Below are 21,982 nucleotides of genomic sequence, written 5' to 3' on the forward strand. Positions count from 1 at the left end.
ATTTTTTTTGACAAATACTCTTTTTATCTACATGAATTTTCTCAACTCTTGCCTACATCTTTACTTGTATATTCAGCTTTCATTATTCCTCTTGTGGAAAACATTTGTTCACCCTTTAATGGGTTAATGATGACTGGGTCATTGCATGTTACTTAGCTCCTCATTGAACCCCTCACTCAGTAGCTGTTAGAGTTACTCAGTTGAATAATACATTTTTTAAGTTAAATGTCCAATTAATGTCAATTCAAACATTTACTGAACACTTCTATGATACGCATTGAGCTAGGTGCTCTAGGAATTACATAAAACTCTGTTTTTATGTATTCATGCATTCATTCATGGAACATATTCTTGAGTACTCAAGATCAGATTCTGGATTTGAGGTTCAAGAAACTGAGTTAGACAAAGATTTCTCTCCTCAAGGCACACAATCAATAAAAATGATAAGACAGCATATTAACTTTAGTGATTTAGATATGGATCCAGGCATTATGAGATGGGCTGCTTCCCCAAACCTTTCTAGATTGGGAAAAGCTTCACAGCAGGGGACATACTTAAAGTCTGAGTAAGGGTCTTAAAGTCCCCTGGGAAGATAAGACCTCTACAAGGGTTTAGATTGTGTTTGGTTATTAAGCCAGTTGTGTGAAACCCAACTGCTTGTGTTACCCTTGACTCTCTTCTTCCCTCCAATTGTATGCATCCAATGTTTTTCATACTTCCGTTTCTTTTAGGGGTCTTACAACCAACAGAATAACTGAAAGATAGATGTGATGATATTACAGGTTTGCTTTTGGGACCTAATTACCACAAGGATGCCTATTTCCACATTCCCACCATAGCAATAGTAACACATATACAGAAAAAATAATCTCATGATAATATGATACATTACAAAGTATTTCTCAATCCTTCATTTCATTTACTTCTTATAGAACAGCTTATGCTTGTGGGTTTCCTGAGTGTCTTAAGCACTGCCACTGATAGATAAGAGCACAAGAATTATCATTGAATAATTACGTGTGGAGGATTTGCAAAGAATTTTTCTCTTTTTATTCCAAGATGATCATGCTGTATTTTCTGATTTTCTCTAGATCACATGACCAGGTCTGCCCATAACGAGGCGTCTAGGACTGTGTCCCTCTACCACTCTGTGCCTCAGCTTTGTTACTTGTCATATGGGAATATTGCTGCTATTACTAACAATGGCACTAACTCCACCTCACTGGATTGAGATGAAGAATAAAATCATTAATCTGTGTGAGAGCACAATGTATGTAGCTGGTCACAATCATACACACAAAATGCACCTTTTGATTGACCAGATTGTCAACGACTTCAGTCGAAATCAGCTCAACTTAATTTTTACCTGTTTCTCCAAGCTTTCTAAGGTAGCTTCATGTCTCAGTGTCTCCCGTTTAGCCCAAAAGTGACTGCAGGCAAGTGCTATGTGTTCAGTAAACACTTGTTGATTGATTTTTTTTTTTTAATTTTTTTTTTCAACGTTTATTTATTTTTTTGGGACAGAGAGAGACAGAGCATGAACGGGGGAGGGGCAGAGAGAGAGGGAGACACAGAATCGGAAACAGGCTCCAGGCTCTGAGCCATCAGCCCAGAGCCCGACGCGGGGCTTGAACTCACAGATCGCGAGATCGTGACCTGGCTGAAGTCGGACGCTTAACCGACTGCGCCACCCAGGCGCCCCGATTTTTTTTTTTTTAAAGTACTGACCTTCTGAAGTCCAGTGCTGGAAATGTGTAAGCCACTTATATTTTTCCTTAGGACTCCTAAAGCCTGTCATTTAATTTCTAGATTATAAGTTCCATTGATAGAACCCTTATAAATATCACATTAAGAAGCTGAGCATTACCTTTAGGCCAAAGCAATTTAGTTTTTAAAAATCTGATTAATTTCAACACAATCAGCCAGGATGTCAGAAGATCTCAGTGCCTCTGATAGATGCTGACAGGTGAGGAAATTAAAATCAGGGAGGGAAGCAATTAAATACTGGCAAACATTACTTTAATGAGACAACCAAATCATTCATAAGCCATGGAATATGTTGTATTCTTGATAAGTATCTTAGGGTGGCGGGTGAGAGAGTGCATTTAAAAATGTGCTGGAGTGCATTTAAAAATGCTCTTTGTACCTGATCTGATGATGGGAGTAGAAACCTTTCAGTGTTTGTTACTTAATGCCTTTGGCCTGGTCTAACATTTCAGTTGTTTTCAGAGATAGAATTCCTAATGATCATGTTAGAGATTATGACATTGTTTAATTGAGGCAAATCTAGTATACGATTTAGTTTAAACAAGGAAATAATTTCATTTAAACAGATCTTACCGATCCTTTCACCCCACCGCTACCACTATCTAAAACTTAGGCAAATGCACAAAATCCAGGCAAAATAATTTTTGACCTTTTCACAAGTAAGTGGTTTAGGGATAACTGTGGTCAAGACCTATGAAGAGTGGGAAAAAAAAAAAAAAAAGAAAGCCATTTTATACAATTTCTAATTCAAAAGACTTGGGAATTAGAGTGCTAAGAGCAGAACCCAGGAGCTCAATTCTCATTCAGCTCTTCTTTTCAGAATAACACTCATGTAATCAGAAAGGATATCTGCGAACACAGAGCTAGCAAGTTACCTATTAATTGCATTAATTTTCTTAGTTCAGGGTTTTACAAGGCTCTGTCATATTATGCTCATTGGTCCTATAGCACTTGTAAAATATCAAGTATTAAGAGGTATCTTTACATTGGCTACAGTGATTCTGATGTCAGTTGGTTGTGTTTGTAATGTAAAGTTCATCTTTCTAGGATTGTGTTGCTTAAAAATTGTCCTGGGGTGCAGGTTTCAGTTTAGAAGGTACCGTGGTTTGTGAAAAACCTATTGGAATGGTTGTCTCTGCTCTCTTCATTTCTCACAACCTTCCATTCCTTTCTGCCTTTGTTCCTTATTCCCCACCATGTTTCTTTCCTCTCTTTCTTCTTCATGGGCTTCATTTGCCCTCCCCTGGTTTTCCTGAAATAGAGTGTAAATTATCAATTATTCTATACCAGCTCCAAATAGGCCTGGTGAGTCTTGCTTTTGTATATATTTAATTAATAGGTTGATTTTTGTAAATTAAATAGTGAGTATACAAGTTTCTTTATTTTGGGTTGAAATTGCTTCTGAAAATGAGAACGTTTTTCTTGAGAGAAGATGGGTGGTTTGACCAAGGGTACAGACTGCCAGGGTCTCGGTCAGCGGTCATAAATACAGAGGCAACTAAGGATAACTGAGTTTATTAGCAACATGCTAGAGTGGGGTTTGTCATTTGTCCAAGATGTCTTTATGGGTCTAGTGGAGAACTCCATTGCATTAGGTAATACCCATGAGTTTACTGAGGACACATGACATTCAACCATGTGAAGAGGGCTGGTGAACTTCTTAGCTAGGAGGCTTCAGCTTTTCTACTGTTTAACATGAGACTTATTGACGAGAGAGAATTCAGGGGCACTGGCTTCTGTTGTTTCTGTGGCTTGTGTTTTGACAGTTTGCCAAGAAGGTTGCATCTCTGAAACTGCCCTGGGGAGAGCTGAGAAAGTCTTCATGGTAACCCTGCATTGAACACTTCTTTTGCCCCAGCTTAGTAATGTGTCACCTTCTGGTTAGACCACAGATGTGAAGTCTTCTCTGTCTCCTTTCACTTGCAAAGGAAGCAGGACTCAATACTAAATGTGTTTTGGTGCTTTGACAATCGACTTTTAGATGGTATATGCTCCCAAGTGGGAGGCTGCATCATGTAATAGAAGGGTCCTTACTGGTTTTGGTATCAGAATTTGAGGTTCCATTTTTACCTGCTCCATATTAACCATACGATCTTTAAAGTTTGGTTTCCTTGTTGATAAAGTTGGTCACAAAGATGATTAATGTTTTGATTTGGGTGGCTTATGACAAGAATTTCTTGCAGAGTATCCTATCAGCTATGTCCTACTCTTAATCTTATTTGAGTCCTATATGAAAATGGGATAGATGAATAAAACTTCCCAGAAGTCTCCTACTTCTCAATAAATCTGTCCACTGTATTCAGTTCCCTTGGTCTTCTGTTGGAAGCTTCATCTCTCTGAACCTAAGGGGCAAACTTTTAGGCACAAAGGCACAAGCTTTAAAATTACTTGAGATGTACCTGAGGTCTTTCACCTAAGGCCGTATCTCTTGCTTCTTGGGCTTGAGGGGACACTTCATTTTTCAATTTTCAAGTGTTGTCTTTGGAGACACATATTGTTTGTTGTTGTTGGGGTGAGGCCATGTGAGATACACATAGTTAATATTGAGGTGCTTTAGAACTAGGCGTACAGATCAAAGCAATTCCCACCCCTCAGGTATTCTCTAGTATTGTGTATTTATCACATCATCCTTTGATCAGATAAACATGGGCTCACAACGAGGAAATATTAATGTTTTGTATACCATCACTTTCCATTATCTACAGATAGGAAATAATGGAGGAAAATCTTCCCCAGAAAGTTGAACTGAGGTTTGGCTATGAAGTAGATATTATAAGCCCCATTTACATATGAGGAAATTGACACTCAGAGAGTTTAAGTAACTTGCCCAAGGACATTGTTAAGAGGAAGACAAGTCTGACTGGCTCTAAATCCCATGTGTTTTTGCTGCTTTCTCATGTCAATCAAATAGCCGGTTTCATTTTATTATTCCCTCCTCCCCCCAACCTAGTGGATAAAGTCAGTGAGATTGTGTTTTCCCAACCTAATAGCCCGGGACACACTAAGACATAAAGGAAAGATCACTGGGCCAACAGGTGGAGCCCAGAAAGTCCAAACTCATACCCTGCTGTGTACTATACTGTGTAGTGTTGGGCAAGTTACCTGCCTTTCCTGAACTTCGGTTCCCACATCTGTAAAATGAACACAGTGATACTCATTCCCTGTATGTGTGTGAAGTTAATCATGAGAAATATGTTAGTTCCCTTCTCCTTCTCTCTGTTCCTCCTGGAGCTTCTGTTTCCTCACCTGTGAAGTGAGCAGATGATTCTCTTCCTGCTTCTTCACTGGGTTGTTATGGAGTGAAATGAGATGACGAACGTGAAAATGTTTTGCAAAACAAGAAACTGCTATATAGATAGAAGAGTTTATGATTACTAATGATACATAAAGCTTAGTACCTAAGAGTAACATTTACCTATTTTATTTACAGACGCTAGCATAGCAGTTTGCTGAACCTGGTGTCCACTGACCATTTGAAGAGCTAGTTATCTGAGGTAAGAGAGGATAGGCATCTTCGTATTTAAGAATTGCTAATGGGAAAGTTATCCAATAATGTTTACAGTTGATTTTACTCCCAACGGAAGAAATACAAAAGTATTTCCTGAGCACCAAAACCTGAAAAATGGCCAAAGCAATGAACTGCCATCCTTTTATCTTTTTTTGATTTAATTTTCCCTTTCTTCTTTTTTTTTTTTTAAGTTTTTAATGTATATTTTTATTTTGGAGAGAGAGAGAGTGAGACAGAGCGCAAGCAGGGGCAGAAAGAAAGGGTATCTGAAGCAGGCTCCAGGCTTCGAGCTGTCAGCATAGAGCCTAATGCGGGGCTCGGACTCTCGAACTATGAGATCATGACCTGAGCCAAAGTTGGCCGCTCAACCAACTGAGCCAGCCAGGCACCGCTAATTTTCCCTTTCAAGTCCTAGCACAAAGATCTGGGCAATGCAGAAGACTCAGACTTAACAAGTATTTACGTGTCCATGATATGCTGTGTTCTTATCTACTCTCTTTTGGTGTCCCCAGCTAGCATGTGGCAGGACGGCTTCTCTCCAGTTTCCGAGCCCTTGACTGGCTGAATTTTTCATTACACTATGCTGCCATGCTACCTGGCTTTGAAGGGATCAAACTCTACTTGGTGGGGGCATCTCTCAGCTTCCCCAGAAAGATCTCAAAATGACATAATCCAAGGCTACGACGATGACAACAAAATCCTAAGAATACAGCAAGTGAGTTGGAGGTTTTTGAAACTCAGGACCCATAGTATCCAGATGCCACTGTTCTGGGGGACCTGTGTGAAGGAGATAGACTTTTGGCAAAAGAGTGTTATTTGCGTTGAGTTTGTCAAGAAAACAGAGGCCAGAAAAAAAATTCAAAGGAAGCACGATAGTTGCAAAATGTGCAAGATGTGAGTTTTCTTTTGCGGCTAACCAGCTCATAACTGCACTTCTCAGCTAGGCCTGCTGTATTCGATGTCATCTATGAGAAGACTTGCGCCAAAAAGAGGTGACGCAGTCAATATGGTGGGCCTAACTGCAGACCCTGCACTGTAGCAACTTTGTAGAAGATTTTATACCAGCACTTAAAGTACTGTAAACATTTGTTTTGCTGAATATTTCAGTAATTGTGTTGGTATGTTATTTCTATGATCTTGAACTTAAACATGACTTTAGTTACAGAGACCTTTGAAAACATTAAAGTCTGTTGCCGTGCCCCATATTTGTAGGACTTAACAGTTTAGAATTGAGTGGAAATGATGGTATTACATTCACATGTTTTTTTCATTAATATGGTTTTTAAAGCTAATATTCACACACATCAAATAAGAACATGTCATGTGTAAACAAGGTGGGTGACGCACAGCCTGTGAAACTCCTCTATAATTAGATCAGGATGGCAGCCACTTGTTTAGATGTTATTCTCATTCCTACAAAAGAGATGGTTACAAAAAAAACAGTAGTGGGGGCGCCTGGGTGGCTCAGTCAGTTAAGCATCTGACCTCGGCTCTGGTCACGATCTCACGGTCCGTGGATTCAAGCCCCGCTTCGGGTTCTGTGCTGACAGCTCAGAGCCTGGAGGCTGCTTCGGATTCTGTGTGTGTCTCTCTCTCTGCCCCTTCCCTGCTCGTACTGTATCTCTCTCTATCTCTCTCAAAAATAAATAAACCTTAAAAAATTAGAAAACAAAAAAAACTCCGTAGTGGCCAAAAATACATGAATGGCTACTGCCCATCTTTTGGTCCCTCTCTAGTCCATAAAATACTCCTGCAAAAATTCTGTTCCGATATATTTGCTGTCCTTTTGTGGGTAAATATGTTAGAAAAGAATGTTCCGTAGACATGTAATATCAAAGTTTTGGTAGCTCTGTTAGGAAGAGGTCTGAGTTGTTCATGTCGAAGCTGCAGTTCATTAACTTTTCTCCAAATACCAGTTGTTAAATATTAATAGAGTAAGCTTTGAAAAGTGGCTGTGTGCCCCCCTTCTGCACTGAACCCATCTTGAAACTACAAATAGGAGTTTAAACAAGCCTTGAAAGGTTAAGAAACAATTGCTCTCGAGAAAGGCGACTTTTACCTATTTCTGATCCATCCTTCCTCTGTATTTTGGAGCTCGGGATGGGTGTGAGAAGGGAAGGATAAAAACTGCTCAAATAACCTTTGGAGGGTAGAGAAGGACATATTCTCAGGGCACGCTGCAGAAATTTAAAATAATCTGGTGGTAATAATTGGTATCGGTGGCAGTAATGAAGAAAGAATAACAGTTTAAGTAAATAATTAGACTTGACAGTAGATGTGTCAACAGGTACCCACTTAATGAGCGTAATCATTGTTTTTCTCCGCTTTCAACGTTGATCCACTGACTGTGGTGTGTTCCCTGTTCCACTTCCAAACCAAATCTATTTAAAGCTGCGCTTCATGGAATCTGAAACCCTGCACCCTGTTTACTATTTAGAGCTGATACCCAGTGTTCTTCAATAGGCAAGATCTGTACTTGAACGAGAATAGGCTTCTGGCCTCCTGTAGGCCGTTGATTATCCTTGTTTTCCACCGGGTGATTCATTAGCAAGGATGAATAATACTGAATTAATTATCATGGACTTGTCTATATTGCTAGAGTGAATTGTTGATTATAATTTGATGGAAACAGCCCTCCTGTACCTTAAATTAAATTAATCAGTTACTGCTTTTTTGAGGTGGAGGAAGAGGCAGTGATATTATAATACATGAGATGATTTTCTTAGTTACCTGGATAGAATTGCATTGTTTGGGGGAGCGCAGCCATGTGTTTTATGTTATGTTGTGTGAAGCAGAAGTCATGAGAATCTAATTCTAATCCCAGCTCTGGCTGTGTCACCTTGGCAAGTCACTTTCCCTCTCCAGGGGTCCATTTCAGCATCTAACAACAGATGGAGTTGGACCAGTTGATCATGGCATTACTTCTAGTCAAATGTCCTATTGTCTGTGATTTTGTTTCTTAGCCAGTCTTTTCTTTCTCCTCCTGTCATTTTTCCAAAGTCATAGGAAAGTCTTATGACTCTGCTACGGAGCCAGTGCTGGGAAGTCGGTATCTCTATTATCCTTGGTTCTTTAACGTACCAGAAGAGCAGTTTATGATTTAAATTCTGTGTGTACCATGATAGAGTGTTTATGCACGGATCATCCCTTACCTCCAGCAACGTTCAGTTTCTGGTTAGAAAAGAGAAACAAAAATCCATCTTCCTTCTTGTTTTTCTACTCCATAATCTGGGTCCATTTCTAGAGGGTCTAGGACACTTATCCCCTGGTTATGTTGATGGGTTCCTCTTCTGTTGTTGACTTTTCCAGGTTGAGTCATTGACCTGTAAGGAGAGGTCAGAATGTCAAAGCCAGAGGGGACTTTAAGAACCAATCGAGCCAGATTCCCTCCTTTCAGAGACTGAGATTTGTGGTCAGGGAGGGAGTCCAATCTGTCTGAGATATTAGTGGCAGATCTTGGTCTAGAACTTTTCTTCTGACTCCATAGTTGTAGCTCTGTTTCAGGAGAGCTGTCTCTTTCTATAAACTGTCCTTTCTGTTCCCAATATTTAAAGGGCCAATGTCTTTTGGGCAAAACCCGTCTCAGTGTCAATGCAGGGATGCAAGATGCTTTTAAAGCAAAAATGGATTCCAGGCATCTTTGTTAAGTCCTTGGGGCAATGGAGTAGAGAATTCTGGCTGGCTTCTGCTGACTGTTTTTTATTAGGAGACTATGGATTCCCCTGCAATCTTTCCTGTAAAAGATTACTTGACCCTGACATCACCACTGTTTCCTCCACCCGCCTCCTGCCCTTTTTTGATCCAGTGAATTATAGGAAGCTGGGGATGAGCTCCTAGCTGGCTGTTTACTGTGCATAGTTGGGAACATTAATAAAGGGAAGACGGATGAAGGATTGATAAGCAAGAGGACAGGAGAGTAATAGCCAACACAGTGAAATCTAGTTCAAGGCCTGTAATTCCCAGGTGTAGTGCTACACAAGATTAATAGCAGCGTCTCTCATTCTTTCAGACTTTCTCTCTGCTTTGTTCTTATGGGACTGGGCTGGGCCTGAGAAGCAGCTGGAATGATCTTTGCCAAAACCAAACTCATGTTTTCATGAGATTTCCAGGTCCAGAGAAGAGAGTAGTAATTATCCATCATTGAGAAGATAATTTAGAAGCCACTGGATCTAAACACTTATCTTGGACCTCCTAATACTGAAATACAGAGTGTGGAAATCATTTTACTGAGTCTGAAGTTCATTCCGGCTCTCATCAATGTGCTTTGACTCTGGTGAAGCCATGACCTTCCCTTGAACCTCAGTTTCTCCATCTCTGTGATGGGAAGAGAAGGAGGGGTGCAAGAGATGATGTCAAAGCTTCTCTCATTCCTGATTTTCATGGGTCTCTGATTAGTCTAAGGCCCCATGGCAAGTTCGCAGCTGAGCCAGGCCTTGAATTCAGAAGCGTCTCTGTGTGCTTTGGAGTGCCCGTTACCATAACTTCTGCTGCCCGTGGAGGTTCTAAACAGTGCCCTTGCATCCCTCAGCCTTTTAAAAATTAAATACATCTTTTTCCCCTCTCAGTTGACGGGTCTCTTTGATTTTGTCAAGGGACTTGCCTAAGGCAGTAGTTTTTAATTTGTGTGTGGTGCCTGTGTGTGAGGCACGGGGCAGGAGTAGAGGGAAGAAGATTATGGAATATTTAAAAACTGAGGGGAATCTTTGAAATAATTAGAAAATGCACATCTTCAGAGAATGCTGTCTATACTTTTAGGAGGTTTGTAGGCCTTCTGAAGGCCAATGGAGGTTCTAATTAAGCAAAAGATGTTCTTCGCTCTTTGGCTAACATACATTTCCTGTTGCTGTTGGACTTTTCCGTAGTTCACCTATAGTCCTACTCTGAGTTTCCACCTCATTTGTAGTGTGACCCTGGACACTTAAATGTGCCAAACTGTTGAGTGATATTTTAATATTGAAACCGCTGTTCTGCTGGCTTTACTCACTCACACACTCACTCACTTTCTCACTCACACAAATTACTTTTAACCCAGAATCAGCACATGATAGCCATTTTGGTATATTATTTCATTTAATCTCCCAAAACAAAACAAAAAAATTACTTTTTTGTTTCCATTTTTCACGTACAGAAACTGAGCTCAGAGTGGTTGATAATTTGCCTAAGCATACAGCTAATAAATAGCAAAGTCTGGATTTAAATCCAGATCTGGTCCTACATATGTGATTACCTCCAGAAACCATACTGAATATGAATAGGGACAATGAAAATTGCATAAACCGTAGCAATCCCTGGTAGAAAATGGTGAATGGGCCCCAAAGGAGTGCAGCGAATGTGTGCTGTGGGAGTTCAGAGAGGGACAAGATCATATATCCTGAGTCATTATATGATAATTTATTAATTAAGTGCTTATCTGGCAGCTTCAGGCAGACTAAGAAATTTTGGACAGTTGTATAAAATGTATTCTAAATCACTCATTTTTTTTCCCTTTTTCTTCAAACTTCTATCAGGCTCGTGGTCTCGGTTTCTCAATTTTTGTAAGTGAAGCGAGGAGGAGACCAAGAGAGATTAGAGTCCTAGCGCCCTGATACCTGTGAGCTGGTCATCAACTGAGTTGGAATGTCAATGCTTTGGGGAATCCGTTGGTTGTTTTCTCCCTGTTATACTGAGCGTGGGATTTTTAAACAGAGACAGACTTCTGACCGTGCACGGATCAGCACAAGTGCAGATGTGAGCAGCCAGAACCTGGATCGTGCCAAGATGTAATGTCTGCCACATGTGTGAAGCTAATGCATCGCACTCGGTGAGGCGCTGTGAATGTACGTGGGAGCCATGAGAGCGAAAGCTGGTGTCAGAGGTGGAAGAGGCCTCCGAGATGATCGGGGCAATGCCTTCACCTCTCTCATGGGGAAACGGAGGCAGAATAAAAACCAGACTTCCTACCAACCTCTGCGGGGGGATCTACCTGAATTTTCTGTCTTCTATTGGCTAGCACTCACACAACAGAACACAACAGATAGGCTTGGTATGCTGGGATTGGGAATCCTGCGGAACTCGTTGCGTGATCTTGAATACATTACCTGATTTCTTTGGGTCTCGGTTTTGTTGTCTGTAAAATGGAAATCATGCCCCGCCGACAGGACTGCTGTGAGGACAAGTTCAGTACACAGAGGCATATTGTTAATGTCATTGATAATCCTCATCATAGCTGAAGAGACAGGCATGGTTGTCCTGTTTCTACAGATTCTATTTCCTGATTTCATCATGGTACTTTTTAGGTCCTTGCTTCTCAGGGTTTGGTCTGAAGACCAGGAACTTCAACATCACCTAGGAGCTTGTTCGAAATGCAGACTTTAGGCCACACTCCAGACTTCCTGAATCAGAATCTGCATTTTAACAAGATCCCCAGGTAGTTCCTTTGCTCATTAGAGTTTGAGAAGCATTGTTTTGTGCCTGAGATCAATGTCAAGGCTATTGGCCATGGCCTGGTGCCAGCTACTGGCACACTGCCAGCCTTCCCAGGGCATGCCTTACCCATGCCTTGTGATGGTGGGAGGGAAGCCTGTGAAGTTGCTCCCTGGGAATAATGGAAAACTGGGTTGAAGGAATCCAGCAGCCTTTATCTTTTCAACGCCCTTCATTTCCTCAGCAGTACGACTCACAGGGGTCAAACTGGGATTGGATCCCAGATCTTTCTGCTCACAAAGTCCATGTTCTTTTCATTAAACCATGATGTCTCAGTCAGGAGGAACGCTGGGCCGTGCGGATGAGAACTCTCCTTCCCCCCATAGTGCGAATGTTTCCACACTGGCTGTTTTACTCTATTACTCAATTCCTAGAGGGGAGGAATTAAAAAAAAATAATAATAATAAAAAAAAGCTTGAGTCGAAAGCCAGGATCCTGCAGCTTAATCAGTTATTTTCGTTTTTTAATGAGGGTGAGTATTGTGAAATAAGTAATTATTAATTACTCAAAACTAATGAAATATTTTAGTTTCCTTGCTAAAAAAGCATATGGAAGCGAAAAGAAAGCATATGGGTGTTTTTCGGGAAGCATATTGGTGAATGGACAAATTACACAGTGCCAATGTGCCTTTGCTGCCTGGCTGGGGCCATCACTCTGTGTGCTGGCATCCGAGTCCTCGTGTGTTTAACGAGATTTTTAAAAATTCCCATCTGATGTGTGCCTTGGGTTGCCTCTGGAGTTACACAGCTCTGCCTCCCAATTTTCCTGCCATGATTTCACTGACTTTGCTAGTTGAGCGCCACCTGTTTCGAAGCCTCTGCCAAAGGTGGCTTCCCCAGATGTACCCCATGCTCTGCTGTAGAATCAAGGGGTCGGCCCAGCTGATGGCTGCGTGTCGAGACTGTCCACCTGATGCTTTTGCACAGTGGTGAGAACAGTACCCTTTTAGACCGTAGGGCTGGATCTCCTTGCTCCCACTGGGGACTCTGGAGGAGACCTGGGTCAGCCATTGAATCTCTGCATTGCAGGTTTCATTGAATCTCTGCATTGCAGGTTTCTTCCCTGTGACGTCGGGATGGTGATGCCCATGCTCCTCGGCTCACAGGCACGGCTGTTTATCCAATTTGTAGTCCATGACCTTTGCCCCTCCTCTCCTTTCCTTTATGTCTCCTGTCTCCTGCTACGTATTTAGTCAGTCTGGTAAATAGCTTGATGGATTTGGAAGAGGTTGAAACTATTTTCGCTGCTCTGGGGATTGCATACTTCTAGACTTGGAATGATCAGATGCCGCATGATATGTTTGAGAAGGTTCTTGGCTGAGTGTCAGAAAAACTGAGGTTGCAGACCAGCCTGGCTTAATAAGCATTTACATAGCACCTACCGAGCAGGGTGGGTTGCTAAGAAATTGAAGAAGGGAGGTAGCAAGGATGTGGAGGTGAGTTTGAGTCAGGGCCAACCAAGACTCAGTGTGATGCGTGAGCTCAGTAATTACACTTTGTGAGTGAGAGAATTTTGAAGGCGTCTTTCTACCTGGGGGTTTCTTGTAGAAACTGGATTGGAGTCCGCTTTAAAAGATGGTTAAATGGACTTGGATGGGATGTTACAGGAAGTGGAGGGGAAGCCTCTGGCAGGCAAGACCCGGAAGCAGGTGACTACCAGCCATGTCCAGAGAACAGGAAATGGCTAACAGAAATCTTCACTCAAGAGAAATCACTTCTGTTTTGGTGGGACTGTGTCTACCCATCTGCAAAACGTGAGCATTGGACAAGATGGCTGTCAAGAAGCTTCAACTCCAACTGGAATTATGTAAGATCTCCTATCCTGGAGCCAGATAAGCCATTGAGCTTGACCCTGACAGCTGATAGAGTCAGTGGGCCAGGGCCATCTTCCTACTGCCCCACATGGCATCATGATGAGGGACAGGTGGAGGTGACCATTATTATTCTCACCTTTAAAACTTTTTTGATGCTTATATTTGAAAGAGAGAGAGAGAGAGTAGGGTGGGGGGGAGAGAGACACACACACAGAATCTGAAGCAGGCTCTAGGCTCAGAGCTGTCAGCACAGAGCCCGACGCGGGACTCAAACCTGCGAACCCTGAGATCATGACGTGAGCCGACGTGGGACACTTAACTGACTAAGCCATCTGGGCACCCCTATTCTGGCCTTTAATGCATCAAACATAGACTGTTCAAATGATCTGAGACATAAAACGAATAAGACATGGGACCATATAAGACACTGCTGACCCTTCTGCTGCATAGGACCAGCTCCTATAAAATGTCACCTCCTGCCATTTTGCCTGTGTGGGCCCTGCTCTCCTGCTTAAAGGACAGCTCGTATCCTACCTTTTACGGAAGTTTCTTTCTCTCCCTCTTGGCTCTGACATACACAGTCTTAGCCTTGGACTGTGTTATAATGAAACCCTATTTTCTATTGCCATCTTTTCATGTTTCCTCACACCCATCCTCTGCCCCTCCTATACACATATTATAAGGCTTCTGAATCTCGGGACTGCGTTCTGCTTCTCCAAATTCCCGTCAACTCCTGGTAGTGCCCTATACATCGTGCTCAATAAAGAAACCTATAACTATATTCTTCAACAGTTTTTCCCATTCTGTGTTGCTTGTGTTTAAGATGGCTATGACACTTGGAGGCTTACAGAATTTCAGAACTGGGAAGGGACTCAACAACTGCCTAGAGCCCTCTCCCAGGGAAGAAATGACTGACCATACTTTATCTGCCCAATCAGCAGTAGGTCTGAGAAGGGCGCCCCCGTCTGACCAAGCAGGAGAGGGAAGGTTACGCCTTGAGTTCCTGCTCACCACTCAGGCCTTGACTGGGTTCCTCCTTTCTCTGAAGACCGTTAGGAATAAAGACGGTGCACACAGCACTATGGCTGTGTGGAGCGGAGAGAAACAAGGGGACGTTTTCTGGGTGTCTGTTATGTGGCAGTCTTCGTGACAGGCGCTTTCACCTCCGTTAGCTTGGTCCGTCGTCATAAGCTAGAATTTACACTCCGCGTGAGGGAGACAGGTTGTAAACGGGATATTTAGCAAAAGCCCCTCCTTAGAAGCTCTGATGAGCACACTGTGCTGGGTAGGCGCTTGTGATCAAGACTGAGCAAGACTGAGGTGGGAGGGCCTGTGTTCTCCTAAGTATATAGCAGAGTCTCGGGAGATCCAGACTCGTGTCTCACACATGACTGTTGGCCTTATTGGCTCGTACTTGCTCTTATTACATCTTCCTCCTTCGTTTCCCCAAACCTGCAATCCTCTGACTCTATATTTCTTCCCCCTGCTCACTTTCCTTTTCCCCATCTCTCCTTCTTCTGAGTTAACCCTGGGCGGCCCGAGGTTCCGTAGGCTCTCCGATAGCAGAGTTCTCTGTACTGGACTGTGAAAATGCCGGCAGGGAAGATGAGACACAGATCTGTTAAATACATAGTAAAAATAGCTTATGATCTATGGGATTCGGTATTAAGCAAGATGATATTAACGAGGTTTGAGTGCTGTTCTGAAATGAGGCAGCTGCACACGCACATTGGCTGCTTTTCCTCCCTACCTCTGGCAGCTTGTGAGAAGTGTTGCCATGACAGTCCTTGGGCTCAGTTTAGATCAGCTATTTTCTGAAGGAGCCCCTGACCTTCCCCACAATAGAAACCGTCGATGTGGTCATGTCAGTGCCTCTTCAGACGCTGTGTGACTGGTGAGCCCCAGTTGTCACTTGGAAACTGTTGGAAACTGTAGGTCAGGACACAGACATCGAACGCTTGGGAGTAGGAAGGGCTTTTCAATATCCTCCACTGATTTGCTGGGTGAGGATACTAAGGCCCACTGAGTGGCAGTGACTTGCTCAAGGTTACAGAGTGCAGTAGGGACAAGGGATGGGAACTTGGATCTCCTGATTTCTCCTGTTCTGACTGTGCCACATGTACCCTGCCCGAGCGCTGTGGATGGAGATGAGCCAGGCCTGGGGACGTCACTGTCCCTAAGGATGGGCAGAGGAGTTGAACTGGGAGAGGAACTCCATGCAGAGGAAGGAATGAGGAAATGGTGGGGAGTTACAGAAAGCGTTGGCTGACAGATAGCCCAGAGTGAATGCCCGAGGTGCCACTCAGCAGTGCCTGTCGGCAGAGACACTTTCCTATCAGATGCCACAGATGAGGTTATGACAGGTATATGCTTCAAGGGGCAGGGGACAATCATGTCATGGTCTCTATTGCTCTGAACCCTTTCCTGACCTCTCATAGGACCTCACGTGAGACTACCATGAGAGACATTGTCAGCACTGTCCTTTCTTGGTGGGTACTTGATTATGTAGTGTGAAATATTCTTAAGGTAGTTTGCATGTGAAATGCTGTCTTTTCCACAAGATTACAGGGGCCTAGGGGATAGAAGCGATTTTTCTCCCTTTCTTTATTTCCTCTCTCTTCCTCTCCCTCCTGCCCTCCCTCCCCCTTGCCTTTCAAATATGGCACCTGACACGGATCCAAGTCACTATGATGAGCATACAGTAAATTTTTGTTGAGTTGAACTTGGTTGAATTCACATTGACCTCTTCCAAGTTTTCTTAGTTGGCAATGAAAGTTGGCAAATGATGAGTTTGGGGAACAGTGTTCTCACCAACTTGGATTCTGTATGACTTCTTGTATGGTCTTGTATGGTCTTAATTTCCATAAAACCCAGTATGCTGTCCAGTGTTATCCTCGTTCTGCAATGACGAAACGAGTCAAGGAACCAGCTCAGACTCACTTCGAGTAATAAATGGTAGAGACTTGATTTGGATCTGGGCCTTCTGTCTTCAAATAATGTAACATTCCATTCTGCTCTTCCCCACTACTTGTGGAGGGGCTTTGTTTCATAGACAGTGGTTCAACCTTCTATGGTGGAGTCTCCAACCTTTTAAGGTTGCAACCTACCCCCTTAAGAGTTTGGGAAAATAATTACGAGACCTCGTGTTCAAACAGTGATTTGTTACGGTGCTTTGGATAACATCGTAGCTGATTTTTTTTTCAGTAAGCCAGGGAAAAATGGTGCACTTGTATATTCTTTAATTTGTTTAGTTTGAGATAAACTTTAGTGTGTAAGAATTTTTAAACTTTTAATACATTTGGATACATACAGGATAGGGGGATGAATGGTCTTCTGCACTAAATGAATTGACTAATTTAGCAGAGAACAAAGTTAGACCACTATTTTTGGTTGTAAAAGAAGGATGTAAGGATTTTGGATGCTGTGGTGAAAGCCAGGATTTTGGTTGATATTGTTGTTTTCTAGGTTCCTGTCAACATTTGACATATTTACTACATGATATCCATTATGCTTTCCTAACTTCTGTAGGATTTGGATGAGTTGGATTGATAACATTCTGCATCCTTTCTGAAATACATAAATAATTTATGTATGTGGTCAGGAAGAACAACTTCGCCTAATTTAAATTTCAGAATAGAGGCAAGGCTTATTTGTAGTGAGTATAATATCTGACATATATCATGTTTCCTTTTCATATCTAACTTTCTAGGTGTTTAAGGAGGAGGATGAGTTGAATAATAATAGTATCATGTCCAGAGAGAAAGCTGAATATATAAGACAAATATGTTTGTGAAATCTATTTCTGTATTGTGTGTGTGTGTATGTGTGTGTGTGTGTGTGTGTGTGTGTGTGTGTGTGTGTGTGATTATCTTATGGTCTTTTTATAAAGTTGTCTATACTTTGAAAGTGCATAATAACTTTGGAATTACCAAAGGAAAAATTGAAATTTAAACTTGAATGTTCAGGGAGATAAATATTTTACCTTTTGTTTTAGCGTTGTAGGTAAAGTTAAGAAGTTAGACAATTGTATTGTTTGGTGTTAGATGGAAACCAAACACTGTATTTTCTTTGAGGAGAAAGTTTGTCTTGGGTATCTGAGTATTCTTGCAATCTTTCTAAAAATTTTTGGTCCCCATGGATGCCCATACTTTAGTTCCATTGAGTCACTTTACTCTGAACAATGGCTAAGAGAACATGTGATTTACTATAAATAATGCACTCTAAATAAATAAAAGGAAAAAAGAAAAACAAAAACGTCTTTCTGTCTTGTACGTTTGAAGCAGTTGACCTTGCTTTAGAGTTGCGTAGGTCTGTGTCTGTCTAAGCAGATTAGGACCACTCTGAAGGCAAGACAAATGTTTTCTGCATGTTTGCAAGAATGGTTTTGTGAATTCAGGTGCAGGTAATTAACACAACCTTGATAACATCCTTTGCTTGGGATTGACCGGCTTATTTGGAGTCTCTTTAGAAGTCATCCTATTACTCTTGAAACCCCTCTGCTTCATTGGCTTTATGTGGAGTGAAGAAACATTGTCCATCTGCCTACTTAACAAGAAAAAGGGGTGGTTTAGGAGTGCAGTAGCCTGTTTACACGCTGGCCCAAACTGTTACTGTAAGAAAAGGTTTCATATATTTCCAAATGTAACAGAGCTAGGAAAAATATACACATGTAATATATAGAGTGCATGTATATGTACATATATATATGATCTGTTCCTTGTCACAATATTTAACCCAAAGTGCTATTTACAGTAATGAATCAAAATGTCAGTTTTTAAAAATATGAAGTGTCAAAGTGTTCCCACATTGCAGGAAAGTTTGATGTGACAGTTTGTTAGTCATGTGACTATTATATCAAATGTGTCTCACAATGTTTTTGCTCAGTGTTCGCTTCTGTAGGCTCCTCACACTTCTTTTCGTGAATTCCTAGTTCAAGTTACTAACCCAAGGAGCACATTTAGGTTACGTGTCTCCCACACCTCACAAATGCTGTGTTTTTCTGTACTTGCAACTGACTGGATTTCACATTATTTTTGAGCGGTTTGATTTTGTGCCTGACACATTTATGTATAGTGGCTAAAAAAAAATCCCGCTACTGTCACTTTGTTGTTTTCACTGCAGAACCATTACTTGAAACTGGGAGAATGGATGTTTTGTGTTTCCAGAAGTTGGGAGCCCCAAGGTATAATTTAGGTGTCCTTATTTGCTGTTGCCCACTCTTTCACCTTGGATGCATTTTTAAATTTTGCTTGGCACAATGATTATACCAACTTCTACATCCTGTTGAAAGGGCAGAATCATAGATCATAAATGTTTTATGTTTTGGGGGGCGCCTGGGGTGGCTCAGTTGGTTAAGCGTCTGACTCTTGATTTCGGCTCAGGTCACCATCTCACGGTTCGTGGGTTCAAGCTCGGCATCGGGCTCTGTGCTGCCATTGTGGAGCCTGCTTGGTTCTTTCTCTCTCTGTCTCTTTCTCTGTCTCTCTTTCTCTCTGCCCCTCTCTGCTCACACTCTCTCTGTCTCTCAAAAGTTAACACACATTTAAAAAATAAATGTTTTATGTTTTGGAAAAGAGAGTATGATTTCTCTCAAGATACTGATGGCTGTGATGCTTGGTAGCTCTATGTCTATGAGCTGTGCTTTATCTTTGGCCCTCAGTTTCCCTGAAGAATTGTTAAGGTTGAAATTAGGTTATATCAGCGAATTTTTAATCTATGCTTCAAGGAACCCCAGGGTCCTGAGTGCGTATTTGGCCTCAGATCCTGGGGTACAGGGTGAGCGAGGAGGACCCTGGGCCTTTCTACCTTGAGTAGCTGCACTCTTGAGATTTGTTTTAATTTAGTTTTCTATACTATTTCGCTTAAGTAAAAGTTTCCATTGCTTGCATAACCAGTTTGCCTACCAGCTGGCATTCAGTCCACAAGCTGGATCTGGACTCAGCATTCTTGGACTCTGTGGCTCATTTCCCAAGAGGTTTTGGTGGAGAAACACATCAACAGATGTTGGCCACTCTGGTATCGGGCTCCACCTGTGCATTCAGGAGGCCTGCGTGGAAGTTCTTTCAATGGCACAGATTCGAGGGAAGGGCCACTAACTGAGGTCACATTGGTGTTTGCATTTAATTCTTGCATCTTTCTAGCCTTAATAGACTGACTTTCCAAGTCAGCAGTTTTCGGGTCAGGAAAGACCATGATTTACAATAAGCATAGGCAGAGGAAGGTATAGAATGTTTGCAAGTATTTCATCTGCTTCTGGTCAAGGACATGAATATTACTCTTTTGAAATTTTTTTTAATTTATTTTTGAGAGAGAGACAGAGAGACAGAGAGTGAGCGGGGGAAGGACAGAGAGAGAGAGGAAGACACAGGATCTGAAGCAGGCTCCAGGCTCTGAACTATCAGCACAGAGCCCAACACGGGGGCTTGAACTCACAATCCACGAGATCATGACCTGAGCTGAAGTCAGACGTTTAACCAACAGAGCCACCCAGGCGCCCCATGAATGCTACTCTTTTTTTATTAAATTTTTTTTCAACGTTTATTTATTTTTTGGACAGAGAGAGACAGAGCATGAACGGGCGAGGGGCAGAGAGAGAGGGAGACACAGAATCGGAAACAGGCTCCAGGCTCTGAGCCATCAGCCCAGAGCCTGACGCGGGGCTCCAACTCCCGGACCGCGAGATCGTGACCTGGCTGAAGTCGGATGCTTAACCGACTGCGCCACCCAGGCACCCCTAATGCTACTCTTTAAGCTGGAGAGTTTTAGCTAGTGTGGGGAGGAAGGTGTGCATACGCCTGGATATATCCCCTAGAATGGTATGGGAGGAAGATACAAAGTTGTGAATTAGCAAATCAGGCAGCGACTGTAAGAATGACAAATGACTAGGGCACATGACTCAGTAACACTGTAGAAAAGCCTTGAAGTATGAGCATAATAAAATTAAATTGGGGAAAATATTTCTCCTAGATGAAAACAACAAAACAAAACAAAACAAAAAACACGTCCTAAAGATGGCAGAGAGGAAGAATGGCTATTTTGCAAGATGCAGAAACATTATGTTCAAAGTTTCTCAGGAACCAGTTTATGGGATTAGTTTGATTTAACTCTTTTAATAGCTGGAATCCTGAAGGGAGACAGTGGTCAAGTCTACAGTTCTGTGCATGACACTTTCTTGTCGTGAAATGCCCCTCTGGCAATAAATCTCATGCAAACAGTGTGAGTCCAGAAGCAGCAGCTGAGTGCCAAGACAGAATGTTCTTGTACTGAGTCACATATCAGCCCCCGGGGATGCACCTGGGTTTATTTGGATGAGAGGGGAGGGATGACCCAAAATACGTGTCTAAGATAATGAGGGAAAAGCCCCGGAGTGATTCCTGGCTCATGCCCTGAAGAAACTGGTGAGATGAGGCAAAATGTTCTGAACAAATGTTGAGCTCTAGAAATACAGTTTCATATCCGGCAGGAAGCATTCTCTGCATCGTTTTGTCACTGTGGAATACCGTACCGGGTTGTCAGGATGGGGGGAGGTGACACTAGGGTGAACCAAAACAAAAACACTCACCTGTCTTGTCCGTTTACTTATCTTACTTTTGCATTGACTCCTTTCTGCCCCTTTTTTTCTCTTTGGTAGAGCTTAAGGACCTTGACTTCAGAGCCTTGTCTTTGTTTCCCAGTTGCCTACACTCATGCCTGGCTCATCTACGAGCTCAATAAATACTTGCTCAATGGATGAGCAATACTGAAAGGTAGCATTACGGAGGGAAGAAACATGACAGAAATCTGGAAAATTCTGACCTGGCCACTTCTGAACTCCCTGGGACTTTTACTTAACGCTTATTGAGTTAGGTATTATTCTGAGCACTTTGCATTATTAACTCACTCAATCCTCACAAGCACTCTCTGAGGAAGTTACTGTTACTTCTCCCATTTCACAGAGGGAAAATTGAGCACCAGAGACTTAACACAACTTGCTTCCAGGTCACATGTTCATAAGAAGGAAAGGCAGAACTTGAGCTCAGGTAGGCTGTCTCCAGAAGCTGCTCTCTTAACCACTAAGCCGTATTGTCTCCGTGCAATGAGTATAATTATACTTGCCTATTCTGTCTCTTAGCATGTTGCGAGGCTGACACAAGATGATAGGTGTGAAGTATTAACCACCCAGTGAAGGTGACACGGTACACAGATAGCTATACTTTAAAGTAAAAAGCAGAACCTTGGCGAGGGAGTTCAGAGAAGGAAAAAAACCACTCCTTCCAACTTGGGTGGAGGGCGAGGGATTAAGGAAGGCTTCCTGGGGGAAGTGACATTTGGGTAAGCCTTGAATGAGTGGGATTTTGGTCAAGGGAGATGGCTTTGTAAGCAAGTGGAACGAATGATAGAATCAAGGTACCAGCGTGCAGTGTGGTGGAAAAGAAGGTGTTCGTTCACCAAAT

General features: G+C 42.3%; 1 protein-coding gene across 1 annotated transcript in view; it reads left to right on the forward strand.

The window, feature by feature from the left end:
- The window catches only part of LPP (LIM domain containing preferred translocation partner in lipoma), a 677,526-nt gene that overhangs the window by 169,790 nt on the left and 485,754 nt on the right, over window positions 1–21,982 (forward strand). Inside the window, exon 4 of the mRNA XM_047099816.1 lies at window positions 5,198–5,261. The gene's annotated coding sequence lies outside the window, so the exon portion shown is untranslated. The remainder of the gene's footprint in view (window positions 1–5,197; window positions 5,262–21,982) is intronic.

The sequence above is a fragment of the Lynx rufus genome, unplaced genomic scaffold, assembly GCF_022079265.1.
Source record: "Lynx rufus isolate CCGP_SWC_20201006 ecotype Redwood Valley unplaced genomic scaffold, mLynRuf1.p SCAF_5, whole genome shotgun sequence".
Taxonomy (NCBI): domain Eukaryota; kingdom Metazoa; phylum Chordata; class Mammalia; order Carnivora; family Felidae; genus Lynx; species Lynx rufus.